This window comes from Lactuca serriola, chromosome 2 (assembly GCF_051521515.1).
Source record: "Lactuca serriola cultivar US96UC23 chromosome 2, Lser_US96UC23_V15, whole genome shotgun sequence".
NCBI classification, from domain to species: domain Eukaryota; kingdom Viridiplantae; phylum Streptophyta; class Magnoliopsida; order Asterales; family Asteraceae; genus Lactuca; species Lactuca serriola.
Window position 1 is genome coordinate 92,935,975 of NC_136409.1, and position 24,453 is coordinate 92,960,427.

Here is a 24,453-nt window from a genome sequence, read left to right on the forward strand (position 1 = left end):
TTGAGCACAACATCTCCCCACAAGGTCCATGGTGGTGATAACTGCATTGGACACATTTTGGGAGATTGCCAGCATATTGCCTGGCTGGGTTAGGGACAATTGGGATGCCTGAAGGGATGGTAGTAAGAGGTACTGATGTCGTGGCGGTGAAGGTTGTTACTGGTGGTTGTTTCCTGTTCGCCCTTCGAAGCGATTTGTCCTTAGATTTAGCCCAAGACTTCCATTTGATACCCTTAGTCTTGGGACTCGGGGTATCGTGGTAGTTTGTCGCTCGTTGAGGTGCTTGATTGTTACTCGGATTGGAATTGTTGTTAACAATCCCGCTAACATTTGTGTTGTTAGCGTTCAGGTGGGTCAGAATAGCTGACACGGCAGCCGAGACTGCAGCTTGAAAAGTAGCTGCATCAATCTGAAGAGTTAGTGTTTGGTTGAGGGTTTGATTGTTTTTCTTTGGCGACATGATTCTGTTACACGGAAAGAGAAATGAATTTATGAGCGAGAATGGTTGAACCTAGACGTAGTTCGATCGCTCATGTAAAGTATAGAAGTGTGCTCTCTAAGGTTTTACCTACATCCCTATGATGCAGTCCTAGTTCGGAATGGAAGTATGTTCACGAAGGTTTGACCTACATCCCTATGATGTAGTCCTAGAAAAGATTGGAAGTAAGTTCGTACAATGGTCTCAAGATGTATGTCGTTCTAGCCGAGGTATCGTTGGTTGGTGAGTAACATGATCCAACCCTTATAAGAGACTTGAAGATGTCTCCGGAGTTAAATTGCTATAGTCCAATGACTTGACTAGAGCATGTTTCAGATAAACTCTAATGGAAGTATGATAAGAGTACTTGAATAAATAATGACACATAAGTTAGCCGACTGTCAATATCTTTGATATTCATGACGTACAAGTTCGGGAAAATGACCTTGTAAAAAGGTCTTACATCATATCTATAGAAGATAGTTCTTGACCGCATAAAGACCTAACCAAAAGTACTTACAGTACAAGATAGTTTCATAGAAAATGCCACATCGGGCATAGATAGAAAATGATTCCTTTCTAACAAGGAAAATAAAGAAAAGCATCTACTACTTGCGACGGTCATCCCTCTGGTGAACTCTCAGTTCAGCCAGTTGGCGTTCCACATCAAGTAGGTGTCTTTCGTACACCCTTAGGGGTATTCGAAATTCTATAACTTCAGCTCGAGATTCAGCCAGTGCTTTCAGCAGGGTTTCATGGCTTCTATCAGATCTCTCACGAGCATCTTCTAGACGAATAGTGCAGACGGTATGCACTCTCGTCTCGGTGACAACTTCAGTGATCTGATGTAGGGCTGTCCTGCCTTGAATCTCATTTCGGGCCACTCTGCGGACCAAGATTGGCAAGATTCTATCTGCTGAGCCCCCATTGCTCAGGTCATAGAAGCTTCGGTCACCATTAAATGGCATGGGCTGATCTTGTCCTTGGCTCCATGTTTCCAAACATTCCACCCACTCAGGCGTCTGGAAAGGGAGCTTCCTAGAGTAGGTTCTCAACCTCAGGTTCGGAGTTAGCACCGTCTGAAAGGTCTTCGTCATGGTGATCATTCAAAAGGATAGGATGATCATTCTCCGATTCTTCTCCAAACCTTCCAGCAATGACCTCGTTTGGGAGGTACGGGTTGTCGTGGGGATGGAGTCCAGCCATGATATCTATGCGAAAGTTTGGGTAAGGAAATAATTATTAGACGAACTATCTAGATAATGATTAGAAAATCTTCATTATTTATATCGCTATTTGTAAAGTGCATACCAGTTATATGTAATGAACACAGTATAGGCCTTCGATAAGTCACCTCAACTCCAAATTCACATGGAATAGGGGTAAAGCAAAAATTTCACCGATTCTAAGCCTATAACATCCTAGTTACATATAACTTTAGTGTATCCACTTAGCAACTATCAACTTAGTAATGAAGATCCCATTTTAGTTCTCAAGTATAAAGTACTTACAGTAACAGAAAACACCCCTATGGTATTTTAGACTTAGGTTATGTTATAATGTTCTCATTGTGGTAATAATGGTAAGTTTTTAGACTTGTTGCCATATCACAACCATTATTGGGCACGTGCATACCTCGGAACAGCATAGTTGATCAGGCTATGCTACCCCCAAGACTGACCATACATCCCCGAGCTTACCTGTGATATTCAACAATCGTAATACTTTTGCTCTTGTCATTGTGACATGGATTTTATTCAACAATCGTAATACTTTTGCTCTTGTCATTGTGACACGGATTTTAGTATGAATGCAGGCACGTATACTTACTTAAATATTTTATTATTTTAGAAGTATAAACTCTTAGACAGAGTGGTTTAATCCCAATGTATTTATAGTTAGTGTATCTTTTATGGGTTGATATACTTAATTCACTATAAACAGTGCACTGATACCAATGTGTCACACCCCAAAACCAAGAACGGCAGAAACGTTCCGGGGTGGAGGACGTCATGTGAAGTATCATAATAGTGTAAAGTAGTAAACAAGCAACAACATCATCCATTGCATTAAAAGTAAAGTTTTAATACATGTGTGTTCTTTCATAATGTACAACAATAAAATAAATAATCAAAATAAGACAAGTCATGTCTGTGCTCCGTCTTCTCAAGGCCTGGCCATCGTACTTGTCTAACTGGTGACCTGAGAATACAAGTTATTTTGAAAGCGAGTATCAGCCTAAAGCTGGTGAATTCAGAAGTATTTAAGTGTCATTGTCTTGTTTTGGAATGCTGTTATGAAAGCCATGTAAATCTTTAAAATGAAACAGTTGATGTAAGTATGAAAACCCTAGAACATCTCTTGTTTCCTACTAGTATGAAATGTAGTCTTCTACCAAGACCCGAATGTTTTGCTATAAGAATGATAGTTTTTTCTTCTTTTTTACTATTACAAACAGTACTTAGTCTAACTCATCGTTTATGTAATGTATAACAAAATATAGTAAATAGGAAAAGAATATAATAGTCTTCTACCAAGACCCGAATGTTTTGCTATGATAATGATAGTTTTTCCTTCTTTTTGACTATTACAAACAGTACTTAGTCTAACTCATCGTTTATGTGAATGTATCACAAAATAAAATAAATAGGAAAAGACTATAATAGTCTTCTACCAAGACCCGAATGTTTTGCTATGATAATGATAGTTTTTCCTTCTGTTTGACTATTACAAACAACACTTAGTCTAACTCATCGTTTAAGTGAATGTATCACAAAATAAAGTAATAGGAAAAATATAATCATGTAAGCGTTATCCTTTTGTATTAGGATTAACGCGACATCGCGATTTGCGAAATGTATAACCTTTGAACATCCGTAGATTGTTCAATTGTCCTCTGTAGCTACAGCAGGTGGGAGGAAGGGTTAGTCCCGTAAAAGTATTCCTAATATAAGTATTAACCGTAGGCATCCGTAGATGTTCATCAGCCTCTATAGCGAACAGTAGGCCCGATGAATGGTTAGTCCCGTAAAAGTATTCCTAATATAAGTATTAACTGTAGGCATCCGTAGATGTTCAACGACCACTAGTGTTAACAGCTGGGCTTCGGAATGCTTAGTCCCGTCTAGATATCTTGTTGAACTGGGATAGGCAGGACAATCTACACAGAAGGTACTAATAAATCATCCTCATAATTCTAGGTACATGTATCCATGTAAGTGTATACAAGAAAATGTATCTATGTAATGGTACTCATGTAAGTGTCTTCATGTAAACGTATTCATGTATCATGTAAGCATATGTAAACGTAGTCATGTATCATGTAAGCATATGTAAACGTACTCATGTAAGCGTATCTATGTAAACGTACTCATGTATCATGTAATGTACTGGTATAGACTCATGAAGGAACTGACCCTTGAATGATTCCTTGTAATAGGAATGATGTTATGTATCTCCTAACTATCCCTATAATAGTTAACTGGAATGTAATTGATTGTCCAAACAGGTTTATACACCATTGCTATACAAGGGTGAGGGAAACTGAATGAATGATGAAAACTATAACATCAATACGTATATATAAGAACATAAGTGTATATATATATATATATATATATATATATATATATATATATATATATATATATATATAGTTTTTTTCAAGAAGGTAAAAATGGTTTTGTAAGATATCTATGAGTTTTGAACAATAATTAACAATGACTTGATGTCATTTTAACAAACATTTCAAATGTAATACTTTTTCTACCAAGGTATTTTTAAGATAGAAAACCATTTCATGCATCACAATTTTAAGTATGTGAAATCTACTGGATGAAAATACAGTTATAAATATCTATGGTTGATTTAAGAACATGCTATTTTCTACTTTTATTCCCCCCCCCCCCATTTAAAGCATTTAAAATCATTTAAACATTGATTAAGGGGTATGAACTCACCTGTAGATGGTGGTTTGGATGAACTGAATGATGTAGGATACTTAGGTGACAAGTGAAGACTTGTTCACACTCAATGATCCTAGTTAACATATAATCACACATATATGTATTCAATTAGACTTTAAACCACTAATTGACAAAGTTAAGACATCCTAAGGCATGTAAAACACCTTATATAAGTGCTACAAGCCATAAGGATTGCATCTAAGTGCTAAAGGACCTTGCTATTGTGTTTGGGGTTCAAGGGTAAACTCCCTTGGAGTTTACTGTTTTCATGACTTTGACCTAATGAGTTTACGGTCGTAAACTCAAGAGTTTACGGTCGTAAACTCCTCTCTTTTTTACCATAAGTTGTTTTGAGGTTTTGCAAGTCCTTTGAAGCATTTCTTCTTGGTGGGTTGGCCTTTGGAAGAGGTTAGTGCATCATTACACTCCTTTGAGGAGTTTACGGCCTCATGGTCATTTCTCTTTGGGTTTACTACCTTAAACTCATGAGTTTACTACCTTAAACTCATGAGTTTACTACCTTAAACCCATAAGTTTGGTATTTGGGGGTTTTTTGTGTTTGAAACTCATCAAGGATGAAGATACGCAAGTCCCTAAGGAATGGTGAAGCATCTAGGCACCTTAAGGCACCACTTTGCACCATAAATGGTGTTTACGGTTTTGGGAGCCTCCCAAAACCGTGAACACCTTGATCTTGGTGTTCTTGGGACCTTTCTTTGATGTTAATATGTAACACAAGCTTAATAAGAGTCGAGGATGGAAGTACTTACTATAAGGAAGTTTGGATTTAGCGAAAAGTCCAAGAACACTTAGTGTGTGTTCTTGGTGTTCTTGGTGTTTTTGGAAATCTAATCAAAACACAAAAATGAACGGATGAATAGATGCACAAACACTAGATTAAGTTTTTAATCAACTTGGAATGGATAGAACACTTACAACTTTGAAGATCTTGAATTGTTTCTAGTTTGCTACTTGAGAGGTTTTCTTGAGTTTACTCTTTTGGAGTTTACTCTTTTAGGGTGAAAAGTGAAAAGTGATTAACTAGAGGAGTAAACTCATGCTTATGCATGAGTTCATGATTTTTGGAAGTTTTTCCGACCCAAACATAAAAGTTTGGCCGTGAACTTCTAAGACACGAGGTGTTTGCGGTTTTTAAAATTCAAAACCCGAGACGGCACTTTCTTTCACCCGTTCGTTTAAAAATAATATTAAAATAATCAAATGAACTTATTTTTCCCAAAAACAAGTAAAAGTGAACTTGACTTATAATATGAAGTGATTGACTGCTAGGGTTTGACTGAATGAAAATTTCGAGTTGTCACATCATCCCCCTGTTAAAGGGAATTTCGTCCCGAAATTAGAATTTTGGTATGGAAGTAGGTATGAATGATCGAGTCGGGATGTGGGAAACTTCCTAATTGATTGGTTCTTGTGCTCATAAGTGAATACGGGTCCTCGGTTGGTATTCCAATGAACCTTCACTAACGGGCGACGGCATTGCTTCGTCCGCTTGACCACTCGGTCGAGGGTCACTACGGTTCTAATACGAAGGCGAGGATCTTGTTAATCTCGATCTCGTCGAGTGGCTAACGAGAGTTCTAACAGAAATGTACAATTTGAAAATCGAGACGCGAGGGGTAAAATGTACTTTACTGAGTTCGCGGAGTAGGTCTAGTTTGTGAGATACAGGACCGATTCTGGTAAGAGTCTCGGAGATCCTTACTATATTGGATTTAGCTTTCCACGCTTTACGAAGCGTATTAAGCCATTCCCAGAGTGAGACTTCCTATAGAATTTGGTCTCTCACTTGGAATTCCAAAGGTTCTTTCTCCTGCTTAACTTCGTAGTCAAGGGCCACCCCTTGATGGGTCAAAGTCGAAAGAGTTTCTGTAATTTACGAGGAGTTCTGAATTGACTATGATAGTAGGTCTATATGACCTAGAATTTGGCGAATTTTCTGTTGGTGACTACGGTGCCGACAAATTCCCAACGGTTTTGGATAATTTGCCAGAGTACTCAAGAATTTCCACATCACTAATAGTGTATCTTAGGAAATTTGACTCTTTAATTCCAAAACTCGAGTTCAGAGAACTTTGCGAAAAGTATCTCCAAGGGTAATGTTTCCATGGGTTCTTTCTTACTACGAGGGTAGATAAGTAAGTCATTACATGGAGAAATGACGAACTGATCCCAGTAAGAAAGACGTACCCTACTCATTTAGCTCATGAATACTATGGGCGTATTGGTCCTATCTGAGGGGTATCACTAAAGAATCGAAATGTCTGCCTCGATTTCGAAGGGTAGTCTTCAGGACATCCTTCCCTATCACTCGAACTGGTGATATTCGGATCTCAGGTCCATTTCTGAAAGTGATTCTTTCCCTGTGGTTGCTCAATCAACTCATCTATGCGAGGCAAAGACAACGATTTCTAAAGGAAATCTTAACGAAGTCCCTGATCGTCGAGGTACATATGATGCACTCAGTCGACTTCTGGTAAGAATAAGACCAGAGCTCTCAAGGGTGAGAAGCCTAGTCTTCCAATTCTATTGTTGAGTAGTTTGCTGAGTTTTCCGGGTTGTTCTTGTATCTCCGTAGGTGTTTAGACGGTAAGGCGATCTGGTTATAAGAGTCATACTGGGTTCTAAGTTTGTTCACATGCCAATGCAATTACTCGTAATCTTGGGCAGTCTCCGTCCTAAAGTTCATATTAGAATTCATACATGGTTCAACGATCACAATCTCGTGTATACGAGTCGTATATAATTAAGATTGAAAAGGTAGTCGAATAACTGATTCTTCCTTAATCTCACATCCCATCAAGGGAAAAGAAGTTAAAGTGGAATCATCAATTCTAAATTTGTAGAACCTTGATTATATATTACTCTCATGTATACATTCCTCAGTGATAGATCGACCGTATGAATCTTTGGATTAAACTTGACGTACTGTACGAGTGATACGGCAGGGATTCCTTCGGAAAGGAAAAGAACTATAAGGTACTCCATGCATGAGTACTTCAGTGTTCTGATATGACGGCTTCGCTAAAAGACGATTACTGAGAAGGAGATGTATGTATGGAGTTGGTATTGCGAGGATTGAATTTACTCGAGTCGTATGATAAAGTCGGAATCATATGGAAACTAAAGACATTAGATTTGAACATAAGGCATTACAGACAAAACACAACAGTGTAACCTTTAACAGAGTTACTGTACTTAAGATTTACTACAAGGTTATTGATGCGAACAAGGTATACTACAAAAGACAAGTATACGCAGTACGAGCATCCCTTAACGGACGGGATCTCGCAATAGGTAAGACTCTGGTTGCACTAGTTTTGGATAGTTTATTAGTTTTTTAGAACGAAACGCCTAAATTACATTAATGTGGGTCCGGAGTAGACTCTCCTCCGGTGGTGGTCGGTAGCATACTTCCGTCTGTGCCAGCATTTGCTGCCTCTAGGCAGTTCCTTTTGCAGTGACCTACCTTTCCACAACCATAGCAAGCCTGGTTCACACCGGTGTTGGGCACTTGGTTGATCGGCCTTGTTAGGCTCTTGCAGTAACGTCTGGTGTGCCCCTTTCTGTTGCAGTTTGAGCACATCATCTTCCCACAAGGTCCATGGTGGTGATAACTGCATTGGACACATTTTGGGAGATTGCCAGCATATTGCCTGGCTGGGTTAGGGACAATTGGGATGCCCGAAGGGATGGTAGTAGGAGGTACTGATGTCGTGGCGGTGAAGGTTGTTACTGGTGGTTGTTTCCTGTTCGCCCTTCGAAGCGATTTGTCCTTAGATTTTGCCCAAGACTTCCGTTTGATACCCTTAGTCTTGGGACTCGGGGTATCGTGATAGTTTGTCGCTCGTTGAGGTGCTTGATTGTTACTCGGATTGGAATTGTTGTTAACAATCCCACTAACATTTGTGTTGTTAGCGTTCAGGTGGGTCAGAATAGCTGACACGGCAGCCGAGACTGCAGCTTGAAAGGTAGCTGCATCAATCTGAAGAGTTGGTGTTTGGTTGAGGGTTTGATTGTTTTTCTTTGGCGACATGATTCTATTACACGGAAAGAGAAATGAATTTGTGAGCGAGAATGGTTGAACCTAGACGTAGTTCGATCGCTCATGTAAAGTATAGAAGTGTGCTCTCTAAGGTTTGACCTACATCCCTATGATGCAGTCCTAGTTCGGAATGGAGGTATGTTCACGAAGGTTTGACCTACATCCCTATGATGCAGTCCTAGAAAAGATTGGAAGTAAGTTCGTACAATGGTCTCAAGATGTTTGTCGTTCTAGCCGAGGTATCATTGGTTGGTGAGTAACATGATCCAACCCTTATAAGAGACTTGAAGATGTCTCCGGAGTTAAATTGCTATAGTCCAATGACTTGACTAGAGCATGTTTCAGATAAACTCTAATGGAAGTATGATAAGAGTACTTGAATAAATAATGACACATAAGTTAGCCGAATGTCAATATCTTTGATATTCATGACGTACAAGTTCGGGAAAATGACCTTGTAAAAAGGTCTTACATCATATCTAGAGAAGATAGTTCTTGACCGCATAAAGACCTAACCAAAAGTACTTACAGTACAAGATAGTTTCATAGAGAATGCCACATCGGGCATAGATAGAAAATGATTCCTTTCTAACAAGGAAAATAAAGAAAAGCATCTACTACTTGCGACGGTCATCCCTCTGGTGAACTCTCAGTTCAGCCAGTTGGCGTTCCACATCAAGTAGGTGTCTTTCGTACACCCTTTGGTGTATTCGATGTTCTATGACTTCAGCTCGAGATTTAGCCAGTGCTTACAGCAGGGTTTCATGGTTTCTATCAGATCTCTCACGATCATCTTCTAGACGAATAGTGCAGACGGTATGCACTCTCGTATCAGCGACAACTTCAGTGATCTGATGTAGGGCTGTCCTGCCTTGAATCTCATTTCAGGCCACTCTGCGGACCAAGATTGGCAAGATTCTGTCTGCTGAGCCCCCATTGCTCAGGTCATAGAAGCTTCGGTCACCATTAAATGGCATGGGTTGATCTTGTCCTTGGCTCCATGTTTCCAAACATTCCACCCACTCAGGCGTCTGGAAAGGGAGCTGCCTGGGGTAGGTTCTCAACCTCGGGTTTGGATTTAGCACCATCTGAAAGGTCTTCGTCATGGTGATCATTCAAAAGGATAGGATGATCATTCTCCGATTCTTCTCCAAACCATCCAGCAATGACCTCGTTTAGGAGGTACGGGTTGCCGTGGGGATGGAGTCCAACCATGTTATCTACGCGAGAGTTTGGGTAAGGAAATAAATATTAGACGAACTATCTAGATAATTATTAGAAAATCTTCATTATCTATATCGGTATTTGTAAAGTGCATACTAGTTATATGTAATCAACACAGGATAGGCCTTCGAATAAGTAACCTAAACTCCAAATTCACAAGGAATAGGGGTAAAGCAAAAATTTCACCGATTCTAAGCCTATAACATCCTAGTTACATATAACTTTAGTGTATCCACTTAGCAACTATCAACTTAGTAATGAAGATCCCATTTTAGTTCTCAAGTATAAAGTACTTACAGTAACAGAAAACACCCCTATGGTATTTTAGACTTAGGTTATGTTATAATGTTCTCATTGTGGTAATGTTGGTAAGTTTTTAGATTTGTTGCCATATCACAACCATTCTTGGGCATGTGCTAATCACGCCTCGGAACAGCATAGTTGATCAGGCTATGCTACCCCCAAGACTAACCATACATCCCCGAGCTTACCTGTGATATTAAACAATCGTAATACTTTTGTTCTTGTCATTGTGACACGGATTTTAGTATGAATGCAGGCACGTATACTTACTAAAATATTTTATTATTTTAGATAGGGATGAGCATGGGTCGGTTTTTGGCTAAAACCAAACCAAACCGTAGAAAGTCGATTTTTCGATTTTTAAACCCATATAGGTTCGGTTTTTTCATGGTTCGGTTTTTCGGTTTTTCGGGTTGGGTTTATGGGTTTTCGGTTTTAAACCGTGGGTTTATGAGCTCCTATTATTTTTCTAGTTTTTGGGTTCAAACCTAGTGAAAATACGTTGCGATAAATAGTATTGTATCTACTTTAAATATACCAAAATAAAGAGTACGAATTCTAGTATTATAAAAACATAAAAATGTTTAAAATATCAAAGTTTAACACCATTAACAGTTTATTGAAAATAAACATAAAGTATTAAAGAGATAAAGTCTAAAGTCTAAAACTAAAAGTTTAAAACATAATAAATAATATATATGTGGGTCGGTTCGGTTTTTATGGGCGGTTTTATACGTCAAAACCGAACCAAACCGTTATTTTTCGGTTTTTGTAAAATTCAAACCTAAACCGTCGGTTATTGTTTTGGTTTCGGTTTTTCGGTTTTGGTTATATCGGGTTTTTTCGGTTTTTCGGTTTTCGGTTCGGTTTTTGCTCATCCCTAATTTTAAAAGTATAAACTCTTAGACAGAGTGTTTTAATCCCAATGTATTTATAGCTAGTATATCTTTTATGGGTTGATATACTTAATTCACTATAAACAGTGCTCTGATACCAATCTGTCACACCCCAAAACCAAGAACGGCGGAAACGTTCCGAGGTGGAGGACGTCATGTGAAGTATCATAACAGTGTAAAGTAGTAGACAAGCAACAACATCATCCATTGCATTAAAAGTAAAGTTTTAATACATGTGTGTTCTTTCATAATGTACAACAATAAAATAAATAATCAAAATAAGACGAGCCATGTTTGTGCTCCGTCTTCTCAAGGCCTGGCCATCGTACCTGTCTAACTGGTGACCTGAGAATACAAGTTATTTTGAAAGCGAGTATCAGCCTAAAGTTGGTGAATTCATAAGTATTTAAGTGTCATTGTCTTGTTTTGGAATGCTGTTACGAAAGCCATGTAACACACATATACAGTGTAAAGTAGTAAACAAGCAACAACATCATCCATTGCACTAAAAGTAAAGTTTTAATACATGTGTGTTCTTTCATAATGTACAACAATAAAATAAATAATCAAAATAAGACGAGTCATGTCTGTGCTCCGTCTTCTCAAGGCCTGGCCATCGTACCTGTCTAACTGGTGACTTGAGAATACAAGTTATTTTGAAAGTGAGTATCAGCCTAAAGCTGGTGAATTCATAAGTATTTAAGTGTCATTGTCTTGTTTTGGAATGCTGTTATGAAAGCCATGTAACACACATATACAGTGTAAAGTAGTAAACAAGCAACAACATCATCCATTGCATTAAAAGTAAAGTTTTAATACATGTGTGTTCTTTCATAATATACAACAATAAAATAAATAATCAAAATAAGACGAGTCATGTCTGTGCTCCGTCTTCTCAAGGCCTGGCCATCGTACCTGTCTAACTGGTGACCTGAGAATACAAGTTATTTTGAAAGCGAGTATCAGCCTAAAGCTGGTGAATTCATAAGTATTTAAGTGTCATTGTCTTGTTTTGGAATGCTGTTATAAAAGCCATGTAAATCTTTAAAACGAAACAGTTGATGTAAGTATGAAATCCCTAGAACATCTCATGTTTCCTACTAGTATGAAATGTAGTCTTCTACCAAGACCCGAATGTTTTGCTATAAGAATGATAGTTTTTTCTTCTTTTTTACTATTACGAACAGTACTTAGTCTAACTCATCGTTTATGTGAATGTATAACAAAATAAAGTAAACAGGAAAAGAATATAATAGTCTTCTACCAAGACCCGAATGTTTTGCTATGATAATGATAGTTTTTCCTTCTTTTTGACTATTACAAACAGTACTTAGTCTAACTCATCGTTTATGTAAATGTATCACAAAATAAAGTAAATAGGAAAAGAATATAATAGTCTTCTACCAAGACCTGAATGTTTTGCTATGATAATGATAGTTTTTCCTTCTTTTTGACTATTACAAATAGTACTTAGTCTACCTCATCGTTTATGTGAATGTATCACAAAATAAAGTAAATAGGAAAAGAATATAATAGTCTTCTACCAAGACCCAAATGTCTTGCTATGATAATGATAGTTTTTCCTTCTTTTTGACTATTACAAACAGTACTTAGTCTAACTCATCGTTTATGTGAATGTATCACAAAATAAAGTAATAGGAAAAATATAATCATGTGAGCGTTATCCTTTTGTATTAGGATTAACACGACATCGCGATTTGCGAAATGTATAACCTTTGAACATCCGTATATTGTTCAATTGTCCTCTGTAGCTACATCAGGTGGGAGGAAGGGTTAGTCCCGTAAAAGTGTTCCTAATATAAGTATTAACCGTAGGCATCCGTAGATGTTCATCAACCTCTGTAGCGAACAGTAGGCCAGAGGAATGGTTAGTCCCGTAAAAGTATTCCTAATATAAGTATTAACCGTAGGCATCCGTAGATGTTCAACGACCACTGGTGCTAACAGTTGGGCTTCAGAATGGTTAGTCCCGTCTAGATATCCCGTTGAACTGGGATAGGCAGGATAATTTACACAGAAAGTACTAATAAACCATCCTCGTAATTCTAGGTACAAGTATCCATGTAAGTGTATACAAGAAAATGTATCTATGTAATGGTACTCATGTAAGCGTCTTCATGTAAATGTATTCATGTATCATGTAAGCATATGTAAACGTAGTCATGTATCATGTAAGCATATGTAAACATACTCATGTAAGCGTATCTATGTAAATGTACTCATGTATCATGTAATGTACAGGTATAGACTCATGAATGAACTGAGTCTTAAGTGATTCCTTGTAATAGGAATGATGTTATGTATCTCCTAACTATCCCTATAATAGTTAACTGGAATGTAATTGATTGTCCAAACAGGTTTATACACCATTGCTATACATGGGTGAGGGAAACTGAATGAATGATGAAAATTATAACATCAATACATATATATATATATATATATATATATATATATATATATATATATATATAAGAACATAAGTGTATATATATAGTTTTGTTCAAGAAGGTAAAAATGGTTTTGTAAGATATCTATGAGTTTTGAACAATAATTAACAATGACTTGATGTCATTTTAATAAACATTTCAAATGTAATACTTTTGCTACCAAGGTATTTTTAAGATAGAAAACCATTTCATGCATCAGATTTTGAAGTATGTGAAATCTACTGGATGAAAACACGGTTATAAATATCTATGATTGATTTAAGAACATGTTGTTTTCTACTTGTATTCCCCCCCCCCCCCCATTTAAAGCATTTAAAATCATTTAAACATTGATTAAGGGTATGAACTCACCTGTAGATGGTGGTTTGGATGAACTGAATGATGTAGGATACTTAGGTGACAAGTGAAGACTTGTTCACACTTAATGATCCTAGTTAACATATAATCACACATATATGTATTCAATTAGACTTTAAACCACTAATTGACAAAGTTAAGACATCCTAAGGCATGTAAAACACCTTATATCAGTGCTACAAGCCATAAGGATTGCATCTAAGTGCTAAAGGACCTTGCTATTGTGTTTGGGGTTCAAGGGTAAACTCCCTTGGAGTTTACGGTTTTCATGACTTTCACCTAATGAGTTTACGGTCGTAAACTCAAGAGTTTATGGTCGTAAACTCCTCTCTTTTTTACCATAAGTTGTTTTGAGGTTTTTCAAGTCCTTTGAAGCATTTCCTCTTGGTGGTTTGGCCTTTGGAAGAGATTAGGGCATCATTACACTCCTTTGAGGAGTTTACGGCCTCATGGTCATTTCTCTTTGGGTTTACTACCTTAAACTCATGAGTTTACTACCTTAAACCCATAAGTTTGGTATTTGGGGTCCTTTTGTGTTTGAAACTCATCAAGGATGAAGATAGGCAAGTCCCTAAGGAATGGTGAAGCATCTAGGCACCTTAAGGCACCACTTTGCACCATAAATGGTGTTTACGGTTTTGGGAGCCTCCCAAAACCGTGAACACCTTGATCTTGGTGTTCTTGGGACTTTTCTTTGATGTTAATATGTAACACAAGCTTAATAAGACTCAAGGATGGAAGTACTTACTATAAGGAAGCTTGGATTTAGCTAAAAGTCCAAGAACACTTAGTGTGTGTTCTTGGTGTTCTTGGTGTTTTTGGAAATCTAATCAAAACACAAAAATTAACGGATGAATAGATCCACAAACACTAGATTAAGTGTTTAATCAACTTGGAATGGATAGAACACTTACAACTTTGAAGATCTTGAATTGTTTCTAGTTTGCTACTTGAGAGGTTTTCTTGAGTTTACTCTTTTGGAGTTTACTCTTTTAGGGTGAAAAGTGAAAAGTGATTAACTAGAGGAGTAAACTCATGCTTATGCATGAGTTCATGATTTTTGGAAGTTTTTCCGACCCAAACATAAAAGTTTGGCCGTGAACTTCTAAGACACGAGGTGTTTGCGGTTTTTAAATTCAAAACCCGAGACGACACTTTCTTTCACCCGTTCGTTTAAAAATAATATTAAAATAATCAAATGAACTTATTTTTCTCAAAAACAAGTAAAAGTGAACTTGACTTATAATATGAAGTGATTGACTGCTAGGGTTTGACCGAATGAAAATTTCGTGTTGTCACAAGATTTTTCACCAAATTCTTATTTTTACCATTTTAAACCCCCAAAACTCATATTTTATTCATTTCTCAACTATTTGTTAATTAAAAATCATTAATTTATATTAAGAGGAGTATTCTACCCCACAAGTGGGTCTAGTGTGCCCACTTGCCTCGATGTGTCATCCTTTTATTAGCCCAATCTTATCCACATCACACAAACCAAGTTAAACATCATTTCAACTTGCAAATTGCTCCAGCAACCCTCTCTATATAAAGAAATCCCTGGAGGTTTTCTTGGTTTACCTTGATCATTTCAAACTTACACACTTCTTAACCCCTCAAGAAAACTTCTTTTCTCTCTACTTTCCACCACTTTGTGCTAGTGTTCTTGAGCTACTACTTCACTTTTTGGTAAGTATTTCATCTAAACTCAGGTGTCATTCCATTTTTTTCATAACACCCTTGAATCATCTACACACATTTAACACCAAAAATCGTTCTTAGGATCATACAACGCTTCACGTGCTCATCAAGTGTTCTTAACTTGAGACTCCTCGTCTTCGACCTTCCACAATTCAAGAATCACTCAAGGTGAGTTCATACCCCTATATTTTCCTGTTTTCTTTAGTTTTCAGGCGGGGGGGGGAATACAAGCTAAAACACCAAAACATATTTAAAACTTAACTTGACAGCTTATAATAGAAAAGTTGTGACCTGTTCACGAAATGTTTTACCCAACTTAAACTTACTATTTTTCTAAAAATTTTAATATGTAAATAGTTAATGTTTATACCTTTAAAATGACTACTAGCACATCTCGATATGATGTTTCTACAATTTATGGTGATTTTTACAAATCTGCCTAGCACTGCAGCAACGAAATCGGACCAGGTCGTGAAGATGAACATTTTCACACTGGTTCAAGACCACCAAAAATTTTAGGAAAATTTATGAACACAGTAGATTATTTTTCCAAACTCTCTAAGTTTACGGATTTAGTTTTCAACTCACGATGATTTTCCATAAATATTCTAAAAAAATGACAGATAAGAATAAAATTGTCAAAACGAGTTTAAGAGCTATTCACACCTTGTAACATGCTGAGCAAGGTGTGTAAGATTTTATACTTAGTATTTTCAATGTCATTTTATTGAAATACAAAGCCATGCATAAAAGGTTTTATTTCAAACATAAAACACCCTTGATAAACTAAAATAGGTATAGTTTGGACACCCCATTTTACCAAGAAACGGTAATACAATCAATTTACAAAGCGGGTATTTCATTACAAACTACGTGAACTCGTTAATGAATAAATTTGTGAGGCATTCACCTTCAGGTTACTCTTGTTGGATTAATGTCTAAGTCCATAACTATAATTGGTAAGACTTGACCCGACCCGGCATGGTCCATTTGGGTTGCATGGCATCATGCACTTGGATAGACTAAATGAGAGAAATAAGACACTTATGGTTATTAATATATTATAAGTTCTAGTATATTAATAATAAGAATAATAGTATTTAATTAGTATTGATCAAGAATTAATCTAGGATTAATTAAGTGATCAAAAGAAGACTAATTAAATATATGGGTTGATTGTGCAAATCATCCATAACTTATATAGTGGGCCAAAGCTCCATGGATAATCAAGTTGGGTTAAACCCATAGGATGGTCCATGGATGCTCCATGGAGGTTACATAACCCATGGGTCATGGAAATGAAAGGTCATGACAATTAGGGTTTACATGGTGTAACTCTAATTGTAACATACTATATAAGCATCATATTATTCACCAAAATCGGCACTAGTGGGTGTACTAGAAGGGCTAGCCGATTTCATGAAGTGTGGGTTTTTCTCTCAAGTCATTCCATGTGTATTTGGTGTTGTGTGAACCATTTGAGGTGTCACACTTGGGGCACTTGGCACTCAAGCTTCATGAAGACATTCTACATCAAAGAGGTATGTATTCTATCTTGTTATATTGATAGTTTTGTATGCTAGATTAGAATAATACCTTGGAAGTTCTTATTTGCATGTATAATAGAGAAAACATAGATCCAAGGTATTTAGGGTTGCATGTACACTTAGAAGTGTTAGAATGCTCAAAACCCAACAGTGGTATCAAAGCCTAGGCTTGTTTTCTTGTTATACCTGCAATAGAAGCTGAAAAAACGAATCTGGTGCTGTCTGGCCATCAGACTCGGCGAGTCCATCAGGAGACTCGGCGAGTCCATGCCTAAAAAGTGATGAATTCGATCCAAATCGCCGAGTTTGTTCATGCACTCGACGAGTTGGACCCCCAGACAGCATATTTTCGAGTTTTTTGGCGGAAATGGACTAGGAACATTACCCTAAGTTGTTTTTGATCTTATAAACTTGTTTTTGATGTGGTAATGTTCATGCTAATCCATTTTCAAAGATAATTGTCAATAGATTCATGTTTTGTATTAGTTTAAGGTTTAGACTAATTACATGAAAAAGTTTGATTTGAATTATCTTGTTTCTTATGAGTTGCTTAGATTAATAGAAATGTTGAGTGAAATAGTTGTTTTCAATCCATTTTAATCTAAGAGTTGAGTATAAAATGTGTTTGTGTAACTTGTCCTCAAGTTACATGAAGAGTCACATTAAAGACTCATAAAACTCATAATAGTTGGCAATGGTTACAAAATGAAGAGTCTTGTGTCATTGAATGTTTTTTTTATGACTCCATAACTTGTCCTCAAGTTATGGAAGTTCAAGAGTCACTTCATTAAAAGGAAAATATGTAACCATAATTAAATCCATAAGTTATAAAATAAAGAAAAAGTTAGTTCTTTTATTAGTTTAAAGTCTTCCATAACTTGTCCTCAAGTTATGGAACTTGAAGAGTTTTTGGATTAAAACTACTTTAAACACATAAGTTATGGAATTAATTAGTTTTGAATAGTTTCAAAACTTGCCCTCAAGTTTTGGAATTTGAAAAGTTTTCAAGTATGAATACTTTAATTCCAAGTTAGCCCTTAGAATTTTAAAAGTTAAAATTCAACCCTTATACTTTATAATATTATAAGTTAATAATATATATATGTATAAGAGTAAAGTCAGTCTTACCGCTAGTACGCCTCATTCACGAAGCCGGTCTATAAGGTGGGTATAAGGTTGTTGCCTATAAAATGGCAACTTAATGGGTGTCCACTCTCACCCACCGCTTGCTTCACTGGTGGAGGGTCGTTAGCCGAACGGGTTTGACAGGACTAGAATTCTCCCTTCATTAAAAGTATTAATGATGAATACTAAGTAACTAAACTCTTAATAATACCCAATCTTAGTTACTTAGGAAAAATGTGAATAAGGTGCTAATCCATGAAATTACACTTTACACTTTGTGTAAGTCGTTAGTGGAGCGTGTGTGGTTAACCGGCACACTAACTTGGACTTAACAAGGTAGGTAAAGGGTGACTTAATATTTATCATAGTATCGATGGAGCGTGTGTGGTTAACCGGCACATCGATTGAGGGGTAATTTATTAAGGGTACCAAGTGATTTGCATGGTTACTTCACACCTTGTTTTGTGATCCTCGACATCCCAGTCACAAAACCTGAAGGGCACACTCGAGATTGAAACATGCCATTGAACAGTTCAATGAATCTCAAAGATCTAGGAGTTTCAAAACCAATTAAAACCTAATAATACATTTCGTTTATCTTGGTGGAAATTGGTGAATCGTCATTCACCTACCTTCAAATATTTTATACCTTGGATTACGGCATACCTCTTCTAAGTTATAAAATAGTTTGTTGGGTCCTAGCCTTAATATTTCATATTGGGTGTCATATTAAGGACTTAAAATCAACTATCTTGAATATCTCCCAAAAGATGTCTGGTTTAGACATTTATGATCTTCCCAAAATCTCTTGAAACAAGCTTTCCTAATGAAGATGATGTCCCAGGGATATCATACTTCTTTCTCCTCCTCCAATTATTCTCCCCAACCCACAAGTTCTTGAAAAGTTTAAGGTCACTCAGGCCCTATTGGCAAGGCAAGGTCTAGGTGTGGTCACATCTTGGAGATGTAGTCACATATTGACAAGCCGGGAGAGTTGGGTGTCAAAGTCTTGAGAAAGTTGGTGGTTCAATCACTTTCTAAGTCACATAGTGAGTTCCTTTGGGACACCTATGAAACAGACTATGACAAGACCCTTAATGATCTTATCTATTTGCTAAGATCAACTTCCTAAAACTTTATGGACATTGACAATGATGACATTGGATATCCAGTAAAGCATTCTCTTCCCAATGGAAAGGGATCGGCCATAGTCAACTCGGTTGACCAAATGGTAAAGAGAAAAGCTAAGTCTGTGATATTCTCGTGTACCATTATCAAAGGATCCATATGTTTCTATTGCCAAAGTAAGGGGCATTGGTTGCGAAGCTGCCAAATTTACCTAAGGATGTTAAAGTCAATAAGTTTGACTTTACTTCAGGTAAAGTCCACTATCTAACTCTGTTAAGTTTCTATTCTGAGATTCTTGATACATGATGTGACTAGGTCACATGGTGATGTTTTAAGAATCAAAGAAAAATGAAGAAACTTAAAGAAAGAATATGCTGAATCTGATGGCGTAGATGGATTTCTATCGCATAGTTTGAAGATCGGATTCTTGAGCTACTTCTTAGGATTTATGATATATTGCTTAGGAATAGGTAACAACAAGTTTTCATATGGATTGTAAGGATAAGTTTTCCGCAAAGTTTAAAATAAAAGAAAAATTTTTGATTTTATTTATTTTTAAAATATCCTTACAATGGCATTTGAGGAAAAATTGTTGCTTATATAATTCCGTTAAGAGCAAGAGTGGAAATATGAAATTGATTCTTTCATTTGTGGTAATGTCTAAATTTACCAAATAAGGAAAGATTCTCATCACCCAAGTTTCAAGTGGATCGGAACTTGGAATCATGCAAGTTGTATAGCATGATGAATGAGAACTTTCAAGCATTGGAAAATTAAGACTAATTACTTGTTCACATGGATGTGTGAGTCAAGTAATGGACTAAGGGATCGAGTACATAGTCTTGTGCACTGATTTAGTCCACCACAAAAGTTTGATAAGACTATTCGTCATGATTTACTTAAGTTCAGTAAATATGATTATACTTACAAGCTTAAGTGTAACTCTGAGACATTGGAAAAGGTTTCAATGTATGGCAGAGCGAATTAGAAGAATCAAATTAGGCAGAAGGATAAAAGTTTCTCAAATCTGAAAAGATGGGATAGTACTTTAGTATCAGTTTTGTGATCATCTTAATGATTAAGAAACCATATCAAAATTAGTTCTCTAAGGAAATCTTAGTGCATTCTTATGACTAAGAAGAGGGATCTTGAATTGTTGAAATGGTTAAATCAAGAAGATGAGTCATACCTCGTTCCAATACAAGTCTTAGAGTCATACTCCAAGATTGTATTTTGAGTGACATGTCTTAAAGAAGGTTTAAAACACTTGTCAAATGTAAGAGTAAAAGTTTTCTACTCTTGTACATTTGAAATTGGTAAGTTGTGATGTTTTGGATAAAACAAAGACCAACTTAGGCCAATTGTGTGAAGTGTTTGTCTTGATTAGAATCCACACTGTCTCTTGGATCTTTGACAAGGGAGTCTTATAGGTCAAGAGGACAGTGGGAGTCTTAAAGGTCTTGAAAGTCTCAAGAACTAATCAAGAATAAAACCTGAAGTTCTTCACTAGCACACGACTTGAGGTTTATAACCTATCGTGTTGACTTATTCTATGCCCATTCCAGTTGAAGTTGGCTTTGCATATGAGTTCTTAGAGTTCTCAATGTGTTGCATAACAACTTGGAAGCAATGGCAGGCCCTTGAGCTGCCAAGTGGCAAGAAATTAAGATTGAGTTCAGTCCATATGAGTTTGGATTTGTCATTATCCTTGTCTTGTGACTATGATTTTGACAATTCACATGGATAAGAACACATACACCAGTAAATCTAAGTGTCATAAGGTTTCTCTCCGATTCATGAAAATGATGGTGAGGAAACACTTTCACTAAGTAGATTTTATCTAGATAGCAATTGTGATATTTGCATTCTCAAAGTCGTTAGTGGAGCACGTGTGGTTAACCGGCACACTAATATGGACTTGTGAGAAGTGGCAAAAAGGTCTAACCATTATGATTACGGCATACCTCTTCGTAATTGTTTAGACTCACAAGTGTGCTATCTAAAGGAAGGTGTATGATTTTGATAAAGTCTTATCAAAACAATCTAGTATCAGAAATCTGAACTTTGGTAAGAAAGTGAGCTGATTTCTGGGTACATGTCAAAGCTAGTGCGAGCATAAGTGTTATGCTAATAATCATCATGTTAGTGGGAGCATGATAATTATGATAAGTATTGCAAGCTAGCAATGTTAATTATAGAAAAACAAAAGTTTCAATTGGGAAAAAGTTGTTTTGCTATAATTAAGGGAGAGGAAATTATACTTCATCTCAAATCTATAAGCTTAGATCGTGAGGTTTTAATCATTTAGTCAAGCATATATATATGAATTTCATGTTGGAATGGCTCAACATAAGGAAATTCTGTATATGGGTCCATTATTTGCGTTCTAAAATTCGATTATGATTACGGCATCCCTTTTCATAATCTGAATTATGAGAACTTGGCAAACTGAAATGGACATATTATAGCAAAAGACTAGTTTAGTCTTTATGTGAGACATCATGAATCGTGTCCCATATGCTTCGGATATAGGATCGATTACATGTGCTATAATCATCCGTTCTAAATTTTTTCAAATGCCTAGGGCATTAAGAAGGGAAAAGGTTTAGAACTGGATATGACTAAAAGGATTAAACAATTGTCGAGGACAATCTAAGGTTTACCAAAGATTGCTTGCTCAAGGACAGTTGGAAGTATAGTGATAATTCTGGAAGGACCATATTGACATAGTCTGTAAGGAGGCAACTCTTGTTCAGAAGTGATGGTCAAAATGGAATCTGGAAATGTTTCAAAGTTAGGTTTTTTAAATCTGTGTAAGATTAAGGAAACTTAATGCAAGAAGGATGTTTCCAAGAAGTTGATCTCCTTTGGAATGCTCTGTAATGTTTGTTGTCAAGTCTTTATGACTTTGTGCATAATCATTACAAGAGGGTCAATGCATATAAGTTTAGAATCTGACAGATTCCAGTAAATGGCATGAATTTGGAATTCTTGCAATTTGCAGTAAGGATTTGGGAGTGTGAAAAGAGAATCATTGAAGTTATGTTCAATTGATCTAGTTCACAAAGTAAAGATCACAGACAAACATAGTATGCATACTTGGTGTGTGGCATGACTAGTGTTTAGAAAACATAGTGTACATGCTTGGAGCATGGGACAACTATTGTTTTAAATTCAAGAATAAAGTTGATAGCTGAAACAATATACAATGAATAATGTGTAATCATATGGTGATAAATAAAAGGTGTTTTATTTATATTCATAAGTTCTGAGACCATATTGGATTCAATTATTATTGTGTTTCACTTTGCATGTTTTGACTTCCCGAATAAACTGGGTTATTCTTCCGGAATGACTAAGTTATTCAAACCATCCACAGTCGGTCATATGTTGGAAGTAGATATGAATTAAGACTGTCATGATGGGTTGTAGAGGTCTAAGGTGTTGGACAAGGCTACAGCAATCATGAGTGCTCATAAGTTCTGAGTATTGGATTCAACCCGCGCTCATTGGAATCACTTCATGGATTTTATCACGAGTGATCATGAGACGATAATATCTTATATTCTTCAAACCTAGAGATATGAGTTGTTACTATGAGTTGATAGTACATTGATTGCACGAAACCGCATTTGGTAACTCTGTGCTATAAAACGTGCCTTTGTGTATGATTCAACAAGTAGTAGAACAAGCCATATGAGTCGAAGTTTATCCATTCCTTTTACCTTCGGGATAAAAGCGATATCTGTGGGCCCCTCGATGATTTGATGATGACAAATGGAAGTGCTCGGCTGGGCCAGGACTGATTTGATTTGTTCAATTAGTCAGTCGTCATAAATCGGAAATCGGGAAACAACAAATGGACAGAGAGAATGATTATAATCCATGTCTCAGTCCATATGATATCTAGAATGGAGGAATATATGATCCTTTATCTAATGGACAAGTCATTCACAAGGTCAGAGTTCATCTACAAGGTCAGAGTTCGACAGAAGCTTTTGAGAGCTACGATTGCCAGTTGGTTCCTGAAGTCATACGCAATATTAGTTTTAGACTTATCCAAGTGGGAGACTGTTGGATTAATGTCTAAGTCCATAACTATAATTGGTAAGACTTGACCCGACCCGGCATGGTCCATTTGGGTTGCATGGCATCATGCACTTGGATAGACTAAATGAGAGAAATAAGACACTTATGGTTATTAATATATTATAAGTTCTAGTATATTAATAATAAGAATAATAGTATTTAATTAGTATTGATCAAGAATTAATCTAGGATTAATTAAGTGATCAAAAGAAGACTAATTAAATATATGGGTTGATTGTGCAAATCATCCATAACTTATATAGTGGGCCAAAGCTCCATGGATAATCAAGTTGGGTTAAACCCATAGGATGGTCCATGGATGCTCCATGGAGGTTACATAACCCATGGGTCATGGAAATGAAAGGTCATGACAATTAGGGTTTACATGGTGTAACTCTAATTGTAACATACTATATAAGCATCATATTATTCACCAAAATCGGCACTAGTGGGTGTACTAGAAGGGCTAGCCGATTTCATGAAGTGTGGGTTTTTCTCTCAAGTCATTCCATGTGTATTTGGTGTTGTGTGAACCATTTGAGGTGTCACACTTGGGGCACTTGGCACTCAAGCTTCATGAAGACATTCTACATCAAAGAGGTATGTATTCTATCTTGTTATATTGATAGTTTTGTATGCTAGATTAGAATAATACCTTGGAAGTTCTTATTTGCATGTATAATAGAGAAAACATAGATCCAAGGTATTTAGGGTTGCATGTACACTTAGGAGTGTTAGAATGCTCAAAACCCAACAACTCTTACGTACCACAGAAAAGTCCTGTAGTTATAATCTGAATCTCTTGTAGCGAAAGCGTGATAGTTGTGTATAGATCTATATTGGGTCTGACAAACCCGCACCTAAGCTGCTTGCAACAGCTAGACCAGCAGATCTGGGGTGACAAGTATCATAACATTCTGAAGCTTGAAGAACGTCGAGTACGAGTTCTTCGTGTCTTAGCATGGTTATAACAACTCACATGGGAATTAACAAAACACACAGTTCACGGGAATTTAAGGATTTCACAAAAAGGAGTTTTATTTAGCTATAAAACCACACATAAGTATGACGATTTACTTACATATACTAAGTCTTGGTTCAGTTAA